Source organism: Pinus tabuliformis, chromosome 7, assembly GCF_031772625.1.
Source record: "Pinus tabuliformis cultivar Carrire ecotype Pingquan chromosome 7, CPIR1, whole genome shotgun sequence".
Lineage (NCBI taxonomy): Eukaryota > Viridiplantae > Streptophyta > Pinopsida > Pinales > Pinaceae > Pinus > Pinus tabuliformis.
In genome coordinates this window covers 1,451,095,818-1,451,120,033 of record NC_142293.1, presented here as the reverse complement: position 1 = coordinate 1,451,120,033, position 24,216 = coordinate 1,451,095,818, and the positions used below count along the sequence as shown (strand labels likewise).

Sequence of the window (24,216 nt, the reverse complement as noted above, 5' to 3'; positions counted from 1 at the left end):
TGAGTGCCAAGTTAAGACTTTTGATAACATGGGTAGCATCTTTAATGATTTAAGAATTGAAGGAAGCAACTCCAAGATTAATAGCAATGACAACAACTCCATTATAGTCAGCAATGTTAATAGGTTTAAGAGCTTGGATAATAAAGATAATAAGGTGAGGAGTAAGAGCTTGGATAGTAAGGATAATAAAGGCATGAGTGAAGAAAGAAGCGAGGTTTATGGACATTATTGCAGCATGGTTGTTGAATTTATTAAGGATAGATCTAAAGCACCTCATTTTATGGTCAACCCAAATGATTGCAACCTTGAGAACAATGGAATCAATGTTAATAACAAGGATTGTAAAATTGCGAACATCAGTGTTTCAAGAATTAAGACGGGAAAGAAGGTGGTTAATCTTTCATCTCAATAATTGAGTTTGGAAGAAATTAATATTCTCAGCAAAGGCTTGGGGTTTGCGGTTGCTCCAAAGAACATTCCAATTGAAAACATCATTTGTAATATTGAGGATGGAATTCATGATCTCTCCTCTGAGGACATAGAAGTATTAAGGCAGGAATGTTCCCTCATAATGAGAAAAGCCAAACCCCCAAAGAGTAATTTAAATAAGGATGAACAAATTACTCTCAAGTCCATTCGTAATAATGATAAGATTGTGGTTCTTAAGGCAGAAAGGAGGAACAACTATTGTTTTGGATAAGAATGCTTACATTCTTAAAATTAATGAGCATCTTAGTTGCGGTAGTTATAGGAAACTTAACAAAAACCCCTTGCCCAAGGTTATAAAAGAGGTCAAGAAGGCAATTTTGGAGTCCAGTCTTGATGAGAAGTTAAAGAAGAGTTTAATTCCTTCTTATGAGGTTATCCCTATAATTTATGGGTTGCCAAAAGTCCACAAGGAAGGTATCCCTCTTAGACCAATATTTAATACTATTGGATCCCCCACCTATGAATTAGCTAAGCATGTTGCCAAGTTCCTTAAACCTCTCGTTGGAAACACAGATTCTTTTATTAAGGACTCCAATGATTTTGTAAATATTACTAAGAATGAGAGGGTTCATCAAGATGACATTCTTGTGAGTTTTGACGTAGTGTCCTTATGTACCAAAATTCCCTTGGATGAGGTTGTCAATGCTATAAGATAGGTCATTGATATGGAAATGCTAGAGATTTGTTTGTGTTCCACCTTTTTCAATTCCCAAGGAAGTTATTATGAGAAAATATCTAGAGTCACAATGGGATCACCTCTCTCACCCGTTTTCGCTAACTTATACATGGAATACTTTGAGAAGAAATCCCTTCAATCATACCCTTTAAAACCAACATGGTGGAAGCAATTTGTTGATGATACTAATGTAAGATGGACTCATGGTAGGGAAAATCTTGATAAGTTTTTTAATCACATTAACTCTGTCTCATTTAAAATTAAGTTTACTATGGCGGTAGAATAAAATAGAAGCATTCCATTTTTAGATGTTCTTATTATTAGAAAGGAAGATGGTACTTTGGGACATCGGGTCTTTAGGAAGAAGACCCACACTGAAAGATATCTTCATGCTGAATCCTACCATCATCCATCCAAAAAATTTGGTGTCATTAACACTCTTGCTATTAGGGCTCTTAGAATATCTGACTCTCAAAACCTCAACGAAGAGATTAGACGCTTAACCTCTGTATTTAAGAGTATAGGATATAAATATAAGCATATTAAGAAAGTTATAAGAAGAGTTGAAGGAAAGGTCCTCTCCAAAGGCCCTCCAGCTCATTGTGGTAAAGTGTTCATACCATTAATTAAAGGAGTTACAGATAAGATTGCAAATATTTTGGGGAATAAGGACATATTGAATCACTTAGTTTATAACATCAAGAACGATTAGGCAAAGAATGAGGTCTATCAAGGATAGCATCGATCAGTAGCAACTTAAGGGGGTTTATAAGATTGATTGTTCTTGTGGTAGGAGTTATATTGGAGAGATGGAACGCTCATTGTCGAAAAGGCTAAAATAGCATGAAGCCGATATTAAGAATGAAAGATCACGCTCTTCAGCGCTCGCAGAACACTCCTTGAAGACCAAACATCATGTTTGTTTAGAAAGTGCCAAGATTATCGCCAAGGAAGAACACTATCAAAAGAGAAAAATCAGAGAAGAACTTGAGATTATGAAGCATCCACATAATCTCAACAGTGACGAGGGAACAAAATTAGTGGAAATTGGCTTCCTCTAATCAGGCATTTATTCTTCCTCTGCTTCCCAAGGTATAGTATCCTAGGTATAATTTTCTATCCTTTACCTCTTCTATTTTTTCTAAATCATATTGGATTTAACTAACATTTTTAGTCCTTAGCTTTAGACTCTATTTATATTTTAGTTATTAAATATTTATTATGAATGATTGATTAACAAATTTATTAATTAATTATTATTAATGGTTATTTATGCATAATACTAATTATTTATTTATTACAAGTTAATAAATAATTAATTATCAATGAGTGATTAATATATTATTATTACTAAGTAAAATTAATAAATTTATTCCTTTTCTTAATTTCTTAAATTAATATTAATTATTTATTTATTACTAATGTTTAGTAAGCTATTAATAATCTATTAATTACCATTAATGATTTTTGTTATTAAGTAAATAAATAAATAAATTATTATTATTATTAATGATTATTTATTTATAATAATAATTATTTATTTATTATAATGAATAAATGGTTAATTATTAATAAATAAATAAAATTATTATTAATTATTTATTTATTTTTAGTCATTTTTCATTTCTAATGCATTATCTAGGTTTAGATTTTATAATTTAGGATTTTAGTCTACTCTTTTTAACAATAATTCTGTTCATTTAGTATTTATTCATCTTCCTTTTTGGTCGTTTGACTCTTCTTTCTTTCATTCATTCATTGTCCTGAAGATGGATCCTCTTTGGGATTTGAAATGTGGACAAGATTCAAACTATAATGTGGAGAATCCAAACCATCCTTTTCAAAAAAAAAAATACCAAATGCTCCAAACATGTCCTCAAAATGTGAGCGAACAACTGCCAGCCACAACGACAACCCATCATGCTTCGTGGCAAATGGTTAAAGGCCCAAGAATTGGCCAGTTTCTAGTCCACTAGCAAGAATTCAACGCATCTTGGGGTGTGGGGTTTGTTTTATGAATCTTGGAACATTATAATCATGTGTGTTGGGGAAGCACCATTCATTATATTTAAGGTGGTCAAAACTACTACGTCAAATACATCAATAAGTTTGTGAATCTTTCCACCTGTTAGCAAATCCATGGAACTTAGAGCGTAAGGTGGTCAAAACTACTACGTCAAATACATCAATAAGTTTGTGAATCTTTCCACCTGTTAGCAAATCCATGAAACTTAGAGCGTAAGCATCCTACACAGGAGGTATGTTGTTGAAGAACAATTATATTTGTTATGTCATTCCATGACATATAGGGATGCGTTGGAGCCATTAGTTTGTCCGTACATTCAAAAATTGTGGGTTTCTATAATGTTGACTTTGGATTTTTGTATATATTTCTTAGTAGATGTCATCCCATCATTGCATGCTTAGGCCAAAGCTCAAGGGACAGGAACTGCTGCTATACCATTCTAGTGTCATCCATCAGTTCGTCTCACCTAGTTTGTACAAGTACTACAATATGGTGTATGTTAGGTTTCTAAGCACTTTGACCCATTAATTTCAATTTGATTATCGAGGAGTTGTGGCAGTTCTAGATCCGTTCTACATTGAATTCTCCCTTCTAACTTTTCACCTACTCACTACATTCAAATTCTTTATCAGTTGAGAAGAAAATGGGATGTCATTAATACAAACATTAAAGCGACTATAAGAGCTGATTAATTAAGGCCACTTTCAACTCTGTGTATGGTTAAGGTTTCTATTTATGTCTGTTGCACTAGCGGTGGTGTGGTGCTAAAGCCCTGTGTGGTGTGAGTATCGACGGATCTAAACTCGTAACCTGCTTCTCTGTTTTTCAGGGATATTGGGCACACTGTAAGGGACGATGAGATATGCATAGCTAATACTCAGATTGAGTGGAAGGAACGTTTGATGCTCACATCTTCAAAGCTAATCTTCGAGGTATTCAATTGTGTCTTTTAGACAGTTCATGTTACTTTCGTTTCTGAGGATGGGATTGGTATTTAGTTCGTGAGATTTACCTTTCTTTTTTCATAGCTCTGAAGAAAGAGAAGGTAAAGATTGAGATGGAAGACAACCAAGTTTTTCATACTAGTGGTGAGCACAAGAAAAAACAAGAGCACAAGAATGACAAGTGGCACCATATGAAGTGCTCTCATGGGAAATTTCTTCGGCATTTCCGTTTGTCGGAAAATACAGAAAATGGAGTGTTTAATGTCAGGGGAAAGTGGAAAATTTGTTCTATTACTATTTCACAACATTTTTTTCAAACTATTGAAACTACACAAGGCAAGTGCTCCTTATGTTTTATCCATTTCATCCCCACCTAGATCTTTTAAGTTGCATAAGTCTAGTTAATACATATAATAGATGAGTAAAATAAACAATATCAACAAAAAAAGCTTGCCCTAGACTTAATTTGAATTCAATGGTTAGAGATTCTTGAAACTTCAAGGAGACCCTGAATGTAAGATTTTTGTAAGGGGGCATGTGTTTATTTAGTTGTGTTGTTCCTGGATGTTGCTTTAACTTGCGACATGCAATAATAAACCCACATAAAGCTCCAGGCTCTTTATTATATTATTATTTTAGGTTACAAAGTGGGATTAACATCAGATAGACTAGAAACATGATTCTCTGCTCTAGCTTTCTGAGTCATTTTAGAAAGTAGCATGGTGTCTCATATAATTTCTTATTTTCTAGACTACAAATTGCTTTGTTTTGGATAGTGAATGAATTCAGAAGTCAAGAGTTAACCCTGCAAAAAATGGATGATACATAGGTTCCAATTTTATCAGTTTTTGAGGTATATTGATCTAGGTGGATATTGGTGGCTTCTCTCCTATTCCACTTGGACCCCCAACACTATTTCCTTTAAGTTTCCTAATTTCTAACACAATATTATCTTTGGCAGTTTTTCGAGTCCCAAACTTTTGGAGCCATTTTGAGGGCCTAAACGATGTTATTTTGGAAATTGGGCAGACCCATAGCTTGTGATAGGGTATGCAGTTGAAATTTGGTGTCTTTGGATAAATATTTATAACAAGCAGAGATTGTATGCCAAATTTATGACCTCGGGAAGTTGATGTACAAACTAACCCCAACAAGGCCCACAAACTTTTGGCACTTCATCTCCTAGGGTTAGGGTTTTGGATGTTTAGGGTTTCCCATTTTTTATTGATGATAAAAAGGCACACAAGCCTCATTGTAACAAATTCAGAAGGCATGTAGCCGTCACATCTCTTCTTAGAGATAAGCTACCATCGCCTGAGCTAGTTTGTTTATCTTATGTATGTAAATTGTTTTCAATAGTTGTTATTTATTAATGGAAGTTATGTTTCATAGTATCTCTATGTTTTGGTTTGAATTTGTATTTCATTTCATTCCTTCATAAATCTGGATCATATACCTCTCTCGTGACACAAACACGCATACCCACATGCAACTGCTCCTGAAATCAAAGTGAATTGTCTATTGAGGGTGCGAGTGTCCTATGCCATCAATATCTTCTATAACTTGAATTTCTACTTGAATGCTTGTTTTAAACCATGATTGATAGACTTGTTATGCTCTAGTTTTCATATCATTGAAATATGGATTTAATTATTAGATTATAGGTTTCAATGGTTGATTAAGCCTCTTCTTACTATGAAATCAATAAATCCTTTGTAACTTGAATTTTATGCTTGAATGCTTGATTTGACCTATGATTGATTGTATTATGCTTTGTATTTTTTATTATTAGAATCTAGATTTAATTATTTGGTTGCAAGGTCAATGGCTAATTGAGTCTCTTCTTGTTATTAAATCAATAAAATGCATATTGAGATGTTTTTGTCATGGCAGTATGAAGCATGTTCCAAGGTTTGTTGAGAAGGTGGATGAGTTGAAAGGAAAAGGGATTGACGAAATTATCTAAATAATTTATAATTTTTATAAAGTTTTATTTAATATCCATTTGACTGGAGTTAGGGTTTGTAAATGGTGCAGTTTATATTGCCTTATTGATCACCCAAGATACTTGTTCTTGTGAAAGGAATGTATCTTGAAGGTTGTACCATTAAAACCAACACTTCCCTTTGTTTATGGTGCAGTCATAGGGGTACTATTCCTTGAAAGTTATCTACTGCGGTCACATAGGTGTCAACAACTTATCACTGTTTAGGGGGGTGTCATCTTAATAGGTGGCCTAGAATATGATCATCTTCATCATTAAAACATGATTCCATCGACAACTTGATTGTAAGCTTGTTGTTGTTTGGTGAATCGAACCTTGGTAGTGGTTTGAACTTTGGCATGCGACCATCTTCACCATTTAATGAAAATATTATTAACGGTTTGGATGATTTTTAAGGATTCATTGTGCTTTGAATCTGTCTGTCCTGATCCAATAATTGTATTTTGGATGGATTCTATCATTTAGTGTTCAATGTCAATTTCCCTGTTTGCTTTGACCCTGATCTAGTCAATGAATTTGCCTGGATTTTGTATTGTGGTCCTGAATGCCGATTTCCCTGTTCGGTTGGATCTCAACATTGAATGTATTAAGTGTAAATAGTTTTTCACATAGGATTTCCAAACCTTTTTGTTGCACGAATCCCAGATAAAATAAGTCTTGGAACCCCGGATGTAAGTCTCCTCAGAACTTAGGTACAAGTGTGCCCCGCAGTTTTCCTTCGGGATGAAATTGTTCTCGTTAATTAAACCCGTCCTGAGGTGATACTTATCCTGCACATAACCAATCCTAGAATAAACATATCTTTCATTCATAAGTTCATCCCGGGGAAGTATCAGCTGAGGACTCCTTATAGGCCCCTTTCCTTCTCCTATTCATTGGTCCATGAAGCTTAGTTGACCTCATCATCCAGATCATCTCGGCTAATGTTTCCCGGAGATTTTCTTCTGTAATACTCCACGAGTTCCTTCTTGGCTAGTTTCTCCTGCGATGGCAACATTCTTTCAAATTTTTGGTGTCATGTTTGAGGGGTAGTTTTTTTTATTTAATGTCTGGTATTTACACCTAACCTCATTTCCTTGAAACTCATGCTAGTTGGGGAAGACTACTACAATAAGTTACCTAGATCTATGCAAGAAGGGTACTCTGTTGAGCTTCAAATTTTGCTAACCTAAACCAAACCCTATGGGTCAAAGTTTCCTTCTGCATTTATTTTCTTGGTGGAGGACCAAGTGTATTTTATACTAGTTACTTTGAATAGGTTCTCATCTATTCTTGCAAATGCAAATTTACCCAAGTTGGGTGTTCCCCTTGCAGTTCAAAGTTTCCTTGTGCATTTATTTTCTTTGTAGAGACCATGTAAATTTGATACTAGTTTCTATTTATCATTCTCAACTTTTCTTGTAAATAGAAATTACCCCCTTTAACGTTAACTTGGATGTCAGGAAGGATAAAGACGCGTCAAGTGTGGTTCAATAATTTTTTGAAGCCATCTAACATTGTGTAATGTTTTCTCGTTATTACTCTTTCAAGTTTCTCCTAGTCATTGAGCAGAAGAATTAGCTGAACCGATGGTAGCTATCCCACTGAGCAATATGTGCTTGCATCTATTCTTTCTATCTATGTTAATTATGCTCAAACATTGAATTTTCCTTTATGAATTTTCTACTGTAGCCCCTTTTCTTCGTTTCGAGTTATTCATGTTGTAGATGCACAGTAGTTTAACCACTACCACTAAAAAATTTCTAACGTTCGATAGATCCACGGAATTTTGGCTTTGTCATTCATTTTCTTGCAGCCATTTTCTGTAATGTTCTTAAATATTTCTTGGCTTTGAACCATATAATCGAAACTTTTCAAGCATAGGTTTTGTTTCGTTTACTTCTTTTAATTGTTTCTCAATTATGTTTTTACTGCACTTGGGAATTTGGATGAATGTTGGGATTTATGTTCTGGATTATATCGCTTCTTAATTTTTCTATTGGAGAAGGATACTAAATTTGGTCTGTCTTGAAGCATTTGTTGTAAAATATATGTTGAATCTACTCTCAAACTTATCTAGGTTTTTCTTCTTCAATTCCTAAACTATGCTAAAGTATAGTGTTATGTCAGAATACAAATCAGAGGACAACTATACCAAGTCTAGTTCAACTGAATCCAGTTCCAATGGTCTTGATGATACCGAATTAAAGCCAGAAGCAGGTTCTCTCAAGTGGCAATGGGTATGGTAGTTCTCATATTGCATTGGATGTCCGGAGCTCTGAAATGCACATTGGACTTTATCATAATGAACCCCAACTTCAATGTGATGAAAATATGGACTTTGATGATCAGGAAAATAAGCCAGCGCTCTTTTTGGCATATGGTGGTTACATATATGAAAACGACTTGACAGTATATAAGATGCATAGGATGTTTCGAAGGAATGTTTAATACAATTTTTTGGTGTTTAGAGTTATACATGTGTTTAGAGAATGGCCATTTTCTTGGGGATGATAGTTGAAACCTCACATTTAATCAAAGATCTGCTGGTTATCAATTTCGAAAGTTATGGAGTACCTAAACTACCTTAAGATTTTGTTTGAAGGGCCCCGTCTTACTGGACAGAAATTTTGTAGTTTCATAACTCTTGGCAATGGTTTTATGAAATATAATCTAGCTATATTTTATAATATGAACATAATTTCGTTATATTTTATAATATTCTCATATTGATCTTGGTGAAGGTGTGTTCATGAATGAATTTTTTACTCGTTCATTTGCTTCAAATAACCTGAATCCTGCTGATATTGAGTGTCAGATTAGGAATATAATTGAAATTTTAAATATATAAATTTTCAATAGAGTCTTTTTATTTCAAATAATTTCATGTTCACACGTCATTTCAACCAAATAAACTAAATACACACAATTCATGTATGCAAATAAGCAGTGATATGTCACGGCATGCCTCTTGTTAAGTAATATACATCTATTTTAATTTTAATTTTGAATGTTAAGGAATCAAATCTTTTTAATGTGTATTTTTTTAAATATAAAATTTGAAAAAAAATACATTTTCAAAAATTTAATTTCTCTTTCTTTTGTTGTTCAAAATGGCTTTCATTAAATTTCAAAATATCATAGCATACAAAAATGATTTCAACAACCCCCGCTCTCTCATTTAGACCAAACTTTTTGAGATTGGGGGCTGAAGAATACTAGGAGAGACATTTTGCATACATTATTTCTGGAAGGCACTGTGGCCTTAGCATACTAGGAGTGACAAAAAAAGAGACCTGAACTGTTAGCAACATATCAAGGAGGGGGATGAGGGGGCATTATAGGGGGATCTGCAAAGTAATCAACACGGTCATGAATGTGGAATTAAATATATTCTACCCGTGCTTCCAAGCTGCGAAGGTGGTTATTTGTGCGTCGTTGATTGCACCGAAGGTTGTCCAGCTGCTCCAGAATGGCATTTTCACTGTACTAAATATAAGCAAGATAGGATACAATCTCATTACAATCTTCATACATGTGATCCCTGAGAATGTCAATGTCAAGTTGCATGTGCCACAGTTGCATGTGCCGCAGTTGCTCGACATTAGCTTCCATGGAGGCGAGGGCCACCAGGCAGCCTAGCAAACTAGCTGGAGAAATTGCCTCAACATCCTTTGTTTCCTGGTTGGTCGAGTTAGCAAAGGACGAATGATGATTTGGCTCAGGACACCCAACTTGGGCATGATAACCCCTCCCGCGACGAGGACGACCCGGTTGTCGTGGAATCCTGCAAGTGACAGCCCGCTAAAGGGGGAGCCCTTAGAGATGCCTCGAGTGAGCTTGCATATAATACAAACCGGCCCAATACCACGAACCCACTGACTCAAACAAGAATGAATCACCAGACCAACACCACTATTAGAAAGGTGAGATGGGCGAATGTTTACCCAGACTGGGTAACGAAGCTGAGCGGTTCCTGAATACAACCCCAAAACTTGACACAGATAGAACACACAATCTCGAGTACAGACAAAGAACCTATTGTTGTCTTTAGTCTAGAGAGGAGACCCAAACCCAGAGGATAATTTACCAGAGACTAGAATGATACCCATGCACATGTGATGACCACCAAGAGTCCTCGTGAGCGAGAGTGAAGTTGCCGCAAGAGAGAAGGGGTCTTATAGCCAGTGAAAGCTAGGAAACAACACCAGGTCGTGATTGTCCCAGTGCCTGGATCCTAAGGGTAGACCAAGAGACATATCCCAACCCACACCCAAAAAATGTAGACGTTTGTTGCATTCCTCACCTAAGGTCAAAACTGCAGTGAGGTGCCATAGACCCAGAATTGGACACTTCCACGGACCTTCCTACCCAAATTCATTGCCCAAACTGCCAAACTGAAGCGGATCACTTGTCGAACTCTGAATTTAACCACAGAGTTCATGAGGGAGATCATTGCAGAAGAGGAGTTAATATCTGGACAGTTCATGATGGGGGAATTAATACCTGCGTGGAGGAGGAGTAAGCCCCGATGGCCTTTCATGTGCCATTTGTACCTCAGCATGAGCACCCCCATCGAGGGGGGGTGGGGAATTTTAATTTCTCTTATTACTCAACTAAATTTTTATTATTTCTCTTAATAAGTGGATAAAGTATTTGTAAGATTTAATTTACTTCATGAAATCCCCACGAACATAAGCTTTTTGTTTTTTACTCTACTTGTTCAGTTTTCTTGTTTCTTTGCATTTTTGTACAAAGCCCTATTTCAAAGATATAATTAGTACTCCTATCTACCAAATAATAGAAAAATTTGGATTATAAATTAATTTCAATATAATATAAAAGGCTAAAAGTTTTATATAAATATTTTTAAATTCTTTTATTTTAAAATGGTTCAATATTAAAAACTGAATAATATTAAATTTAAAAAGATTAAATTCGAATGTTCCAATTTTAATTTTTTTTTAAATATGGCGTTAAATTAATTTCTCATTTAATTTTAGTAAGTTGGAAAGCTTCTTCAAAGATGTATTAAGAAATTTGAAAGAAAGTTATCAATATCACTGAATATATATATAAGAGAGTAAAAAAACCATTTTCTTAACTTTTAAAAATAATATAATAAGATAGATTAATAAAACTTTATTTCGATATAATATAAAAGAAAAAAGAAAAAATAAATAAATTATTTAAATTTGTTAAATATTCAATTTAAAAAGATTAAATTTGGATTTTCCAATTTTCTAATTAGAAGTTTCTTTAAAAGTATGGTGGTAAATTAATTTCTAATTTATTTTTAGTCTATTTGAAAGCTTCTTTAAAGATGCATTAAGAAATTAGAATTTTTTTTATCAATGACTAAATATTTATTAATTTGTAATCTTATTACATATATATTTTTAATTAAAGAAACATTTTTTAATTTTTAAAAAATATAACTATATTGGGGAGGGGGATATTTTTGCCCAGAGAATCAAGAAGAACATGGATATGCTTAGAGTTTATGTCACACTTCCAACAACGGAGTTAAAGCCTATGCCTTATATCAAAGTTTGGGGCAAATTGTAATTTGAGAATTCATGAGGTCATTGTTTCTGGTGATTCCTTGAATATAGTCCATCATTTAGATTTTCAAGCTAATTTATTAGTTGTATAAGTGTATCCTCAAGAAGAAACAAAATGTCTCCATGTTCTCAAATCAAACAACTCCAAGGTTGATCACATGACTAATTTGGGGTAAAGGCTAAATCAAGGTGAACTTTGGTGGTGTGGCAAAAGGAGTATGCCCGCCTGAGACTCATAAATCAAAGTGTATCAGTCTATCCCCAAGCAAAAATGAAATGTCTCCATATTCTCAAATCAAACAACTCCAAGGTTGATCACATGGCTAATTTGGGGTAAAGGCTAAATCAAGATGAACTTTGGTGGCTGGAAAAATGGGTATGTCCTCTTGTAATGGTAAATTAAGAGACTCATAAATCAAAACGGATGAATAATTCATCATGGTTTAATGTAACATTTTCATGCTTTTAAGTTTTTAAGTTTTGGTTTTTGTAGGGTTAGTATTGGTGAATATATAAATGAGACATTTTAGGTATTATAGGATTTTGTTTAAAAGCTACAAGATCACAATTTTGTAAATGGTGGTTAATACATACTCCATTTCGATCATATTTATTGGTTTCAACTTGTTTATATCAATCATATATCTAAACTAAATTTTAGCTCAATAACTTTTAATATAATAACTATTCTAAATTCTGATTTATATATATAAACAATAATTATTTTCCTTGAAAAAATACTTACTTTATAACTAGTTTTAAAATATATATTATTTAATTTATAATTATGCCCCTTCAAGTATATCCAGAAATATATATTATCAATGTCCTCATAATCTTCGAATAAAAAATTTATTTTGTAAGTAAATTTTAAAAAGCGAGTTCAATAACATCTCACAACGGTTCAATGCCTCACTTAAACACGAGAAAGCATCGACTCTTTTATTTCTTGGACAGAAGTTGACCACACAACTTTCCTTAATCAACTCATGTTTTTCCCAACAAGAGGGTCCAACTAGCCCATACCTGGCATTCTTCTATTCTCAATTCACAGTCATAAAATAAGGAAACACTACCTACCTTTTATTCGTTGAACAACACATGAGCAAGCCAGTTATGATGGGGAAATTCAGATCAACTTCAATGCTACCCATAACCTGGAGGACCAAGTTGCCCATTTCAACATGCATACACCAGCCTCCACAGCTTTGCAACACAAGCCACTTCATAAATTTTGAGAGCATGCCAAAGATGAATTAGCACCCTTCAGTACATCGACCAATGAAAACTTAGAATATTGCAGTACCTTAATGGTCTATGCTCTTACGGGACTATAGATCAGCAAATCACATGTCCAACCACATATGTTGATTTTGAGAATATCCAACCACACAGGTTGATTTTTAAGAAATTCTGGAATTTCTGGAATATTTTGACTATAACAAGTTCAAACAATTGACTTCTCTTCTAAAATTCAGATCAAGATCAACTAGTAAGGTCCTGATAGAGCCCTGATAAACCCCAATGCTACCTGATACTTCTGCACAGCTGACAGCAACCGAGAAGATTCACTGAAAATGACGTGGGTTCATAACCTCCGATGCAACAGAGCCATGACAAAAACACTAAAAATATTCAGTCCTTGCAGCTTATCCTCATACTCTGAGAGGGCAGTGATATGCCTCTGAACAAGAGTCCATTGGATCACCCCCCATCAAATCCCAGTGATCAAATACAATCTGAGGAAAAGCCTGCCCACCAGTGGCAAGCCGAAGAGTATCTGCAAATTTAAAAGACTTTATAACTGGCAAATAGGCTTTAAGTTATACAGTGGAGTCCCAGGTCTCTGCAGCTCGTCAAACACATGGCCTCTCCTTTGATTCAACACATTGTAAATTCCACCCCAAGCCTGCTCAGGTGCCTGAATCTCAACCAGATATACAGGCTCCAGAAGCCTCGGCTTGGCAGTAAGCTGAGCAGCATAGAAGACCCTTCTTGCTGTGGGAATGAGCTGACCACCTCCTCTGTGTAGGGCATCTAAATGTAAGACTACATCACACATCTCAAAGCAAATACCACGCATGTTCTCCTCTGCAAGAGCTCCTTCCCTGGATGCCCATTGGAATGCAGCAACCACGGAATCCTTAATCTCATTCAAGTACTGGACTCCCTTGCACATGTCCACCACCATGTTGGGTCCTGTTGTTTCAGGCCCAAAGCACCAGATCTTCTTCACCAACTCTCTGTCCCATCCAAATTCCTCAGAGAGGATTTTCCCTCGGGACTTGACATCATCCTTCGGGCCAATGCGCCCCTCGTCAATTGCCTCTGCAAGACCTAATTCCAAAGGCCGCGCTTCAACATAAAGCCTATTGTGTTTATTTGGAGATTTGCTCATGACAACATGGTCTGATTTCTCCAGCACAGTCTCTCTGAATGAAACAATGGGATCAGACACAGAACTATCTGCTCTCCCCATCAAATCCTCCTGCAAGTCCTTCAAGAATATCTCGATGTGAAGCTCTCCGGCTCCTGCAATTATATGTTCCCCTGATTCTTCAATTGTGCAGACAACCATGGGATCTGACTTGGCCAACCGCTTAAGGCCTTCAACGAGCTTTGGGAGGTCAGAGGCTACCTTACACTGCACTGCAACTCGATAAACTGGGGAGACAGAGAACTTCATAGCTCTGATGCGATGGGCCTCTGCTTCTCCCTCATTTGTGAGAGTAGCATTTTTAGTGATAAACTGATCTAACCCAAGTATACCGACGGTGTTTCCACAGGGCACATCATCAATTGTTTCATGCTTCTTCCCCATCCATATGACTGTCCTCTGAATGCTCTTGACATACAGATCCTTCTTCTGTCCAGGGACGTAGTTGGGACCCATGATTCTCACCTTCTTCCCCTTTGCTACTCTCCCAGCAAAGACTCTCCCAAAGGCAAAAAACCGGCCTTTGTCTGAGGCCGGAATCATCTTTGACACATAGAGCATCAATGGCCCGTCGGGATCACAGTCCCTGATAACTTTTGCAAAGATGTCATCCAGAGGCCCTTCATACAAGTTCTCTACACGGTCTCTCTGAGCGATGGCAGGAGAAGGCAGATGGAAAATCATCATCTCAAGTAGGGCACTGCTTGCAGGGAGCCAACTCTGCATGACCTGATCCATCAGGGCCTTCCCAACGAGGTCCTTGTCCTCATTCTTCATACAAATCCCCAGCTTCTGCAACATAGGCCGTAGCTTATCATTGTCAACCTTCATGCAAATGCTGAGAATCTGCCTTATGGGCTCATATACAAACTGAACAAAGCCTCTCTTGCAGGTGCGTAAGCCTGAATTCTTGCATGACCATCTTCTTGTATGAGTGTCAAAAATTGTTTTCTCCCCATAGCCTCTCCATCATCTTCATTTCCTCGCACCCAAACTTCTTAGCATACATTTTCGCAAAGTTTGTCAATGTAAAAGCCCTCCCATGAAGGCCAGCTGAGAATGCAACAGTGCCTTTCTCTGGATAAACTTGAACATCCCCAAGCATAGCATCCTCGTAAGTAGCCATGACCACATTCACATTCTCAAAAACCCTTGATAAGGTCTGATAAGCTTCCTCCCCATCAACTTGTAACTCAAGGAAGAGCCTATCAATCTTATTGAGAGTGAGAATGGGCTTAATCCTTTCCCCAAGAGCTTGGCGCAGATCAGTTTCGGTCTGGACACAGATTCCCTCAATACAGTGTACCACAACTAATGCACCATCTGTGATTCTGAGGGCTGCTGTGACCTCTGATGAGAATTCAATGTGCCCTGGAGAATCAATCAAGTTTATCAAATACTCATTTTCCATTCTTTGCCCCTTGAAGTTTTTCAGAGACTCTTCTGTCATCTGATAATACAAGGACATCCCAGTTGACTTAATGGTGATTCCACGTTCAGATTCATCTGCCCGAGTGTCAGTCATTCTAATATCCCCTGCAGCTTCTTGAGCTATGATACCAGCTGCTGCCACCAAAGAATCTGTCAAAGTTGACTTCCCTGCAAATACCCATAGCAATTATCAGAATTAACAGAGGTAATGATGAATTAAGTAAGCCCATGGGCAGTTTAATTGACAATCACCATGATATAAAATATCATGTAAACAATGATAATCAAGATTCGGATTCCCGTGATCAAGCCAACAAAAAAATGATGAATTAAGTAAATAGGGAGAACTATAATTTGATGCAATGAAGACTTAACATATACTCTAGAAGGGGATAAGCCGATTTTAATGTAATGATAATTTAACACACTCTTTGAGGGAGTGGGAATTGCAGTCCTTTCAGTACTCTCCTCTTCTTTTTATATGTCACAAATGTGAGGATGCACTAGTATGTTATATGGGTGTTATAAAAGAGCAGAGGAGCAGAGGAGATAAAACAATGCCAGAAGTAGAGAATGATACCATGGTCAACATGGGCAACCACAGACATGTTACGAATATTATGCTTCAAGTTCATAGCGATGTTCCACCAAGGTTCTAGGACAAGGGGGCGAGGGAGCGAGGATACGCGGGAGCGGTCTATGTAAAAGCTCCCCACCAATTTTTAGGAAACGTGGAGACGTCAGGGTCTTAAAAACTTATAAATATAAAATATAATTTATAAATTGAGTTCACTATGACAATTGGGTTTGAATTGAAAATCTGCCAAGCATGATCATTGATATGAATATCATTATCTAATATCATATAAATTTAAAATTCTAATTTATAATCATACATCATACATTATGATTAAATTTTAAACCATATTTATGTTCCACTTCCTAATATGAACATTGAATAGTAAACACTGAATATTGACATAAAATTATAGAAGTCAAGTCTGATACATCAAGAGTTAAAATTTTGAGTCAGAATAACATAAGAACATCAACATATCAAAAGATAAACAAGCATAATTTTGCTCAAGCCTCAAGGTAATGCCCCGCTAGTCTCTGCATTCAGCTGTTGCATGAATAAAGTAGGATCAACCATATCACCATCTGAATTTAAATCACTAGCATTCTCAAACATGCTAAGTGGCACACCAACCAACCCCATTTGTCTCTCATCAAGTCTCTCCTCCATATCTACCTGTGCATCATCTTCTGGATCAACATCCCATTGTGTTGCTGGTCCTTTCAAATATTCAGGTGTCTTCCTATGCTCAAAACATAGCGCATTGTGCACAGCAACTAACTTCTCCGCTCTTTTAGAGGTAAGCTTGTTCCTCTTGATAGAGTGGATGAAGCTATATGTGGACCAATTCCTCTCTGCTGCAGAGGAACTAGGAACGTCTTGCGAATGGAGTGAGGGCCCAGGATGAATAATGATTTAAATTTATTAAAAAATGAATTGAAACCCTAAAGTATTAAAACTAATGTTAAATTTTAATTATAAACATAAGTTTATTTTAAAAAATCGGGCCACTCGACCCCCCATGTCCACCCTCGACCCCCTTTTCGGAAACGACCCCTCAGCACAAGGAAACTACCCCCTGGCACGTCCCCCTGCGTACCCTGTTTTTTGGGAGCATGGGGAAATGACCCCTTCTAGTCCCCAAGTCCTCGGAGCGCGGGGGAGCTAGGAAACTAGACCCCTAGGGAGGGGGGCGAGTCCCCGTGGAACACTGGTTCATAGTCCTTCTGAGCTCCTCAACTGTAAACTTCACCTATAAATACACAATCACATATCTCTAAATTAATTCAGCAGGCTAGTCATCATTTGCATTGATTAGAGAAGTGTGCACAGGCAACAAGTTTATATTAAGCAGACTATTTATTTCTGATAAATCTACCATCCATAATTCTGGACAAACACTGTCAGTATTCAAAGAATCAAATTTTCCTTCAAAATATAAACATGAACATCACATGGGATTGTTTAACAGAAAATAAACAGAGCAGTGATATTACCATCTTTGCTGGTTTTTCTTATTCACCAAAAACTTGAAGCAGTCAAATAATATATACAAGTACTACCTGAAATTCACCAATGCAAATGAAACATAGTGAGTCCAATATCCATGGAATCCACGAAAGTAAAAAATCGTAGTTAGATATTTAAATTAAATGATCAACGTTGTTATATAACCAAGAAGCCCTACTCCTCTAGAGTTTGATCGAAGGAGACCACAGTTACCCACTGAGGTGGACAGAAAAGTTTCAACTAGGGATTGTTCCATACAACCACCTTAAAATAGACATATATATGCAATCTAGATTGTAAAGAGGTTGGCTTAGACTTCTAAGCCCTTATGAACATGTGATTGTTACATTTCAAATCAAGCTTAACTAATGTTAAAATCAAAAAAAAAAATCCAAATCTTGCCATAAGAACCCAAATCTTGCCATACAAATCAGAACTTTCTTGAGATGGTGGTTGAAAAGAGGGAGAAACACTTCTCCTGCCCCATGGGAGATGTGCGTTACTAAACTTTGAGGACTATTCAATTAACTAAACTTTTACATTCCATGGATTTCTATCGCAACAAAATTTATCATGGACCTGCACCTGGCCACAATATTTTACCATATAGAGGCCCTGGTTGTGGTGAAAGCAAACACTCAACTCTCCATGTTTGCATCTTAATAATAATTCACTAACTCCCTATTAGCACATAAAATTCCAAGCAGCAGTCCACTGTCCATAAAACTCAAATATAAATAAGAAACTAAGTCCTCAATAGATTAGATCTGAAAGGTTGCCTTGTTCCACTTGGATAAACTCCAAACCAGAGAGTAATTGTCGAGGATTATCTATTAAAAGAAAAATATCAGAAAAACAGAAAATCAAGATGCCTAAGCTTGGCAAGAAGGCCAATAGCAGATGATCATATGGGTTCTCAAGCTGCAGAACCATATTTATATGATCAATTTTTAGCAATAGACTTGTCTGGCTTGCCCACCAAGCAGCCTTGGCCTTGATCAGGTTGCTTGCCTTGGTCACAAAGTCATCTTAACCGAGTCAATTCAAATCCAAAACAATATTTGCTAATCCCCTGCATTTACGTTGATTTTAACATGATAAAACGTTGATTTGGTTGGCACCGATATGCACTGTAATCTCTTTGCTGATTTTTTCAGATTAAAAATAATTTCAAGGCACATACGTTTTCCAATTCGTCTAATTTAATTATTTAAGTCGCCGAATTAAAAAATATTTTCGTGCAAATTTTTGAGATAGTCTTCGCTGTCATTTTGTCACGAAGTTGAGTAGAGTACTCAGTAGAGTCGAACTTGAGGGGGGTTGTTCAGCGTTTTGACAGCCTGCCTTGTCATTTTGTAATAAAGTTGAGTGGACTAATTTCTTATTTTGAATTTTTTTTATAGGGCGGGAAAATTTATTATAATCTGTTGTTAAATTAGTAGTGGGGACAGTCATGCAGGTTGACTCATTTTTGTTATTTAAGGAAAACCATATCATTGGCAAATAACCACCGTGGTGGTGCCTAAGAGGACAAGGTTTCACTCCTGCTAAATGCCTCTAGGTCTTGAGCCTTTACCTTATTTGGTTAAGTAAAAAACCCAGCCAAACATAAATAATTTTAGAATATACTCCAAATTCAATTTCACATTTTAACATATTTTCCATTTTATTATATTATTTTTTTATTTAATTAAATTTTTCATTAAACAAATTATTTACAATTAAATTAATATTATTATTTTTAAAATATTATTTTAAAAATTAATGTGTACACTTTTTTTAAATGGAAATTAAATTTAATTTCAAAAGTTTTATAAATATGTTATAAATGTATTTACAAAGTGAAATGATGTCTATACACAATATATCTTATCTTAAAAAAAATCATGATTTCTATTTCATTGTAAAATGAAAATCACATTTTTAAGTGTTGAAGGCATAGCATGAAGGAAAAAAAACACAAATGTACTTACATGTGTATATGTACAATGCTCATTTATACAAATATTAGATTTATATATATATATATCTTTCTTTCTTTTTCTTCTTTTTTTTATATTTCTTGCCAGCTTAATGAAGAAATAGTTAGAACAACTTTCTTGCCACCTTAATGAAGAAATAGCTAGAACAACTAAGAGTGAGAAGTTGAGATTAAAATTTTGAGAAGGAACTAATTTTTTATTTGAATCATAGGTATTAGTTTCATGATGTGTATATTTATTTTATAATGTATTTTTGTTCCAATATAGGGGTGCTAGTTATTAATACTTTTCTTTATTTTTTCTGAGGAAGAATTTTTGATATCAAATACATGCATATATTTATGTATGTACATAATTATACATATGAAAAATTATTTAGTAACTTTGAGGGGCTTAATTAGATTTGAATCTATAATTTCCTCATAAGTAGCATTTGTTGAGTAGATGATGTAATCAATTAACCTATCTCTTGAGGCTAAGATCATACTACTCACCCTACTCTGATTTGACTCATAGGTGAGAATGAGATTGCTAGTACTATTCCAAGCCCAATCAATAATTAGCTCATGAAGAGCTCCAATCCACAATCAATTCACAAAGAACACACATGTCAAAAGTGTGATTTGAACCCCATTGGGAGGATAATGACTTCTCTCAACCACCCAAGCTAGGCCCAACTGATACAATTAAATAAATAATTTTATATTATAATCATACAAAATATTAATTCTAACATTTTTTTGTAAGATAATTTAATATGTGTGGTTTTAAGTTGTGATATTTTATTGACCATTGTGTCTCATTAAGGTTATGTATAGTTATAATATGGATGATGCTTCGAGAACTTGTGCTCTACAACCTTTCTAGTTTGGGGGTTTCTCTTTGATAAGCACAAAAGTAGCCTTTTGAACCAACCATTGATTATCTACCGCAACATGAAGATGCCCTCCTAGTTGAAGGCTAATGTGTGTTTCTTCGACGATATTGTCACATGGAAACCATTCTCCAATTAGCCATCATCTAGAATGGGTGGTGTAGGAAAGGAGCCCATGAATAGGAAATACACTAACAAGAATGAATCTAGTGGAAAGGATTCATACAACAAGCTCCACAATGATTGCTTCAATGAAACAAAGTAAAACCCCAAGTATGAAGCAACCTCATTGAATGTAGGTCGTTACATTCAATATGAAAGACCATGGGATTATTGGTAAATTTATGGGGATCCAACCCTAACAAAATGCTCTCACAAACTCGATTAACACTCGGTGGAATATGAAAGGTTAAATCAAACTCAAGTCAAGGTCCAAGGGTTTTTTCACAACAATCTTCAGTTATGAGATAGAAAATTTAATTAAAGCACCTATGTGGACAATAATGTATTCCCTTCCTTAGGAGTTTTGGGAAAATGATATTTTAGAAGGTATTGGAAACACCATAGGTTCCTTTGTCAAAATTCTAGAGATCACAAAAATGGGATGCTACACTTCATATGTTCAAAATAAGTGTGTACATGAATGTTGTAGGTATTCTTATAAAATATGTCAATATCTATTTTTAAGACTCATATTAGATCCAAACCCTAAATTGTGAACACAGTGCATTTAAATGCTAGAAATGTTATGAGCATTGCTATCTATTTTAGGATTTCCCCTTAAAATCCCTCAAAAGTACCAACAAAGTCAAGGAATCTATTGATTAAGAGGGAGCTATAAGGTGCCCAAGATAAGGAAATTGACTAAGAAATATACTAACCCAAGTTCCTACAATCTTGCTCACAATAGAAAATTCAATTTTTAGATGCTTTCCAAAGAATAACAAGGTCCTCAATTGAGAAGTCTCCAAATTAGATCATAATTCAAGCATTGTAACTAATTATGACTCTAATTACTTGAATACAAATTCAAATATTCTCAATATTAATTCCCAAAATATCAATGTTATAGAGTAAAATGTAGAAATTGAAGAAGATGAGTGTTGATATTCTAAATAAGAAATACAATAGATGGGAATGGCAGCTAAGATTGGGGAGATTGACATTCCAACCCTCATTTTAGAGCATGGGGAAACTCATATTGAACCTTCATTGAAACAAATAAAAAATAGGCAAGTTTCCTTTGAATCCCATCTAAGTTGAAGGGCCAGACATTAGAATATCACTGAAAACCCAAAAGAAGATAAATGTAGAGGAAAATAAAAGAGGTTGTAAGAATTCAAAGAAGAAATTAAAGGGAGATGGTTCCCTCTTAGTTGATTCAGGGCGAGCCATTAGCTTGTTAGACAAGTACTTTCACTCCCATCCCAAATTATAAAATGGTAGTTCTTTAATGGAATGGAAGAGACCTTAATGCACCTAGTAAAACTTACACACTAAAGTAACGGATAAATCAAGAGAAACACACCATTGGTCTACTTCAGGAAACCAAGTGTGATAGCGGCACAATTTCTTTTCTAGCTAATAAATGACAGATATCATTTAAAAAAAGAGTAATGCTAGCCACAATATTCTCTCACGGTTTGGAAATACTATGGAATGTTTCTTAGATTAGTCATGAAAACTTTATGGAATAATTTAATCTCTTCATAGATTTACAAATTCAGGGACTCTTAGATCCAAAATATCATTGTTTTTGTCTACAACTTTACCAATACAACTCTCAATATGCCCCTCTTAGACTCTCTTAAGGCTTTGGGGAAACTTGTCTTAGACCATTACTAGATCCTAGGTGGAGATTTCAACATGTTCACCTAGAAACTAGGTTCTAATAGTGCAGTGTTTAAAAGCATAATAATAAACCTTAGGCTTATTGGCATTTAAATTGGAAATGGATGTCACACTTGGAACAATAGGGAAGGAGGATGTCACCAAATTGTTGTAGGATTAAATCAATTTCAAACGACCAAAGCATTGTTCCAAAGGATGATCATAGTTGAAATAGAAATACTACCATATGTAGGGTTTGATCATTGTTTACGTTTCATTGTAATATGAAAATCACATTCATTAATGTTGAAAGCACACTATAAGAAAAAAAAATAAGTAAATATGCATATATATTTGTACAAAGATTATATTTGCAATAGTCTTGTGTGTTTTGTTTCTTTCCCTCTATAAAATAACACTCTATCTTTTCCTTTTCCCCTTCTTTTTAACTACTTGCCACCCTTTTGAAGAAAGAGCTACAACAACTAATTATGAGTCACAAAGTGAGGGATTATAATTCTTGGAAGGAACGAATCTTTTATTTGAATCATAAGCAATGATTTCATGATGTATATCAATTTCATAACATACTTTTTTCCACTTAGCTACCAATACCTTACTTGAGGAAGAAATTTAGCTATACAATACATACATACATACATCATGCATGTAGATAACTATATGTATGGAAAATTCTTCATATATATTCCCTCAAAAAATTCTATAGTTTCATTTTATTAAAAACATTAAATAAAATTACATTTTGTATATACACATCTAGCAATGTGTATTCGTTTGGATCTACCCAGATCCATAGTATGGAAAAAAATTATCACAAAGTTGGCCTTTTAGGACCTAATTTATACACATCTAAATTTTCATAGAAATATACAAGAGTTTCTATCATAAAAAGCAGAGAAAAAAAAACACTAGATATGGAGTTGTCATGTTAAGGAAATAGGTTTCCATATACATCAAAATAATCAGTAATAGAAAGGATAAATCAAATTACTACAACATGTTAGTATTCTTCCATATAAGGATTGTGGTAGAACAAGAAATAGCTAACATCCATGTACTCAACGCTCATTCAAATCCCCTATCTAATGCACAACCCACTTTAGACAACTAATCAACAATGGAATTCCTTTCCCTACAGATGTGGAGGAAAGAAAAATATCTAAAAGTATAATTTAACCTCAATAAGTCCTGAAACCGATGAGCAAGGAGGATGTTCCAACATTGTTGAATCTGTTTTCCCAATTAATGATTACCATGGAATCTCCAAAAACTTGTAACTAGTCACATACATTTTCCCTTACATAAGCAAGAAGGGACTTGCAAGTAAAAAATTCTACATAGTTGTTTGTCCCCCTCCCAAAATCCATTTGAACATGAAAATAATGCTTTGAGGAGAGGTTTGAAATTAAAACTCTCATTGCAAGAACAATTGCCTCCTTATGAAGCACCATCAAAATAGGCCTATGTAATAGAAGTATTATGCTCTTTTGCTATAGTATGTTGAACGTTTTTAGAGTCTTTTGATTGTGGAAAAAAAGACATAATTGCAAGGCCCTCATCCGCTACCCTATCAAGGGATGAGGAAAGGTCTTAAAAAATGGCCTTGTTCTTGGCTAAACAAATTCCCCAACATATAACGAGAGGAAGTGCTCTGAATGATTTTGTTGTTTTGTTATGTATCCATTCCTACCATGCCTCTTTAATTAACTAACCCATCTAAACACTTACATGGTGGAAAGTGATTGCTTTAACCTCATCTATAGTTTTTTCATAAACAAGTAAGGCACTTAAAAGAAGATAAAATAATTAAAATGAGGAAACATCATCCACCCAAAAGCTTTTTCCCAAATCGAACTAAAGATTCATAGCATC

At 35.1% G+C, this 24,216-nt stretch overlaps 1 pseudogene across 1 annotated transcript; it reads right to left on the bottom strand.

The window, feature by feature from the left end:
- Positions 1–12,628: 12,628 nt before the first annotated feature.
- LOC149253172 (elongation factor 2-like) lies at positions 12,629–16,182 on the bottom strand (annotated as a pseudogene). Its single transcript, XR_016266133.1, has 2 exons — positions 16,132–16,182; positions 12,629–15,719 (listed from the first exon to the last, which is right to left on the bottom strand). The product of XR_016266133.1 is annotated as an elongation factor 2-like (transcript).
- Positions 16,183–24,216: the final 8,034 nt, after the last annotated feature.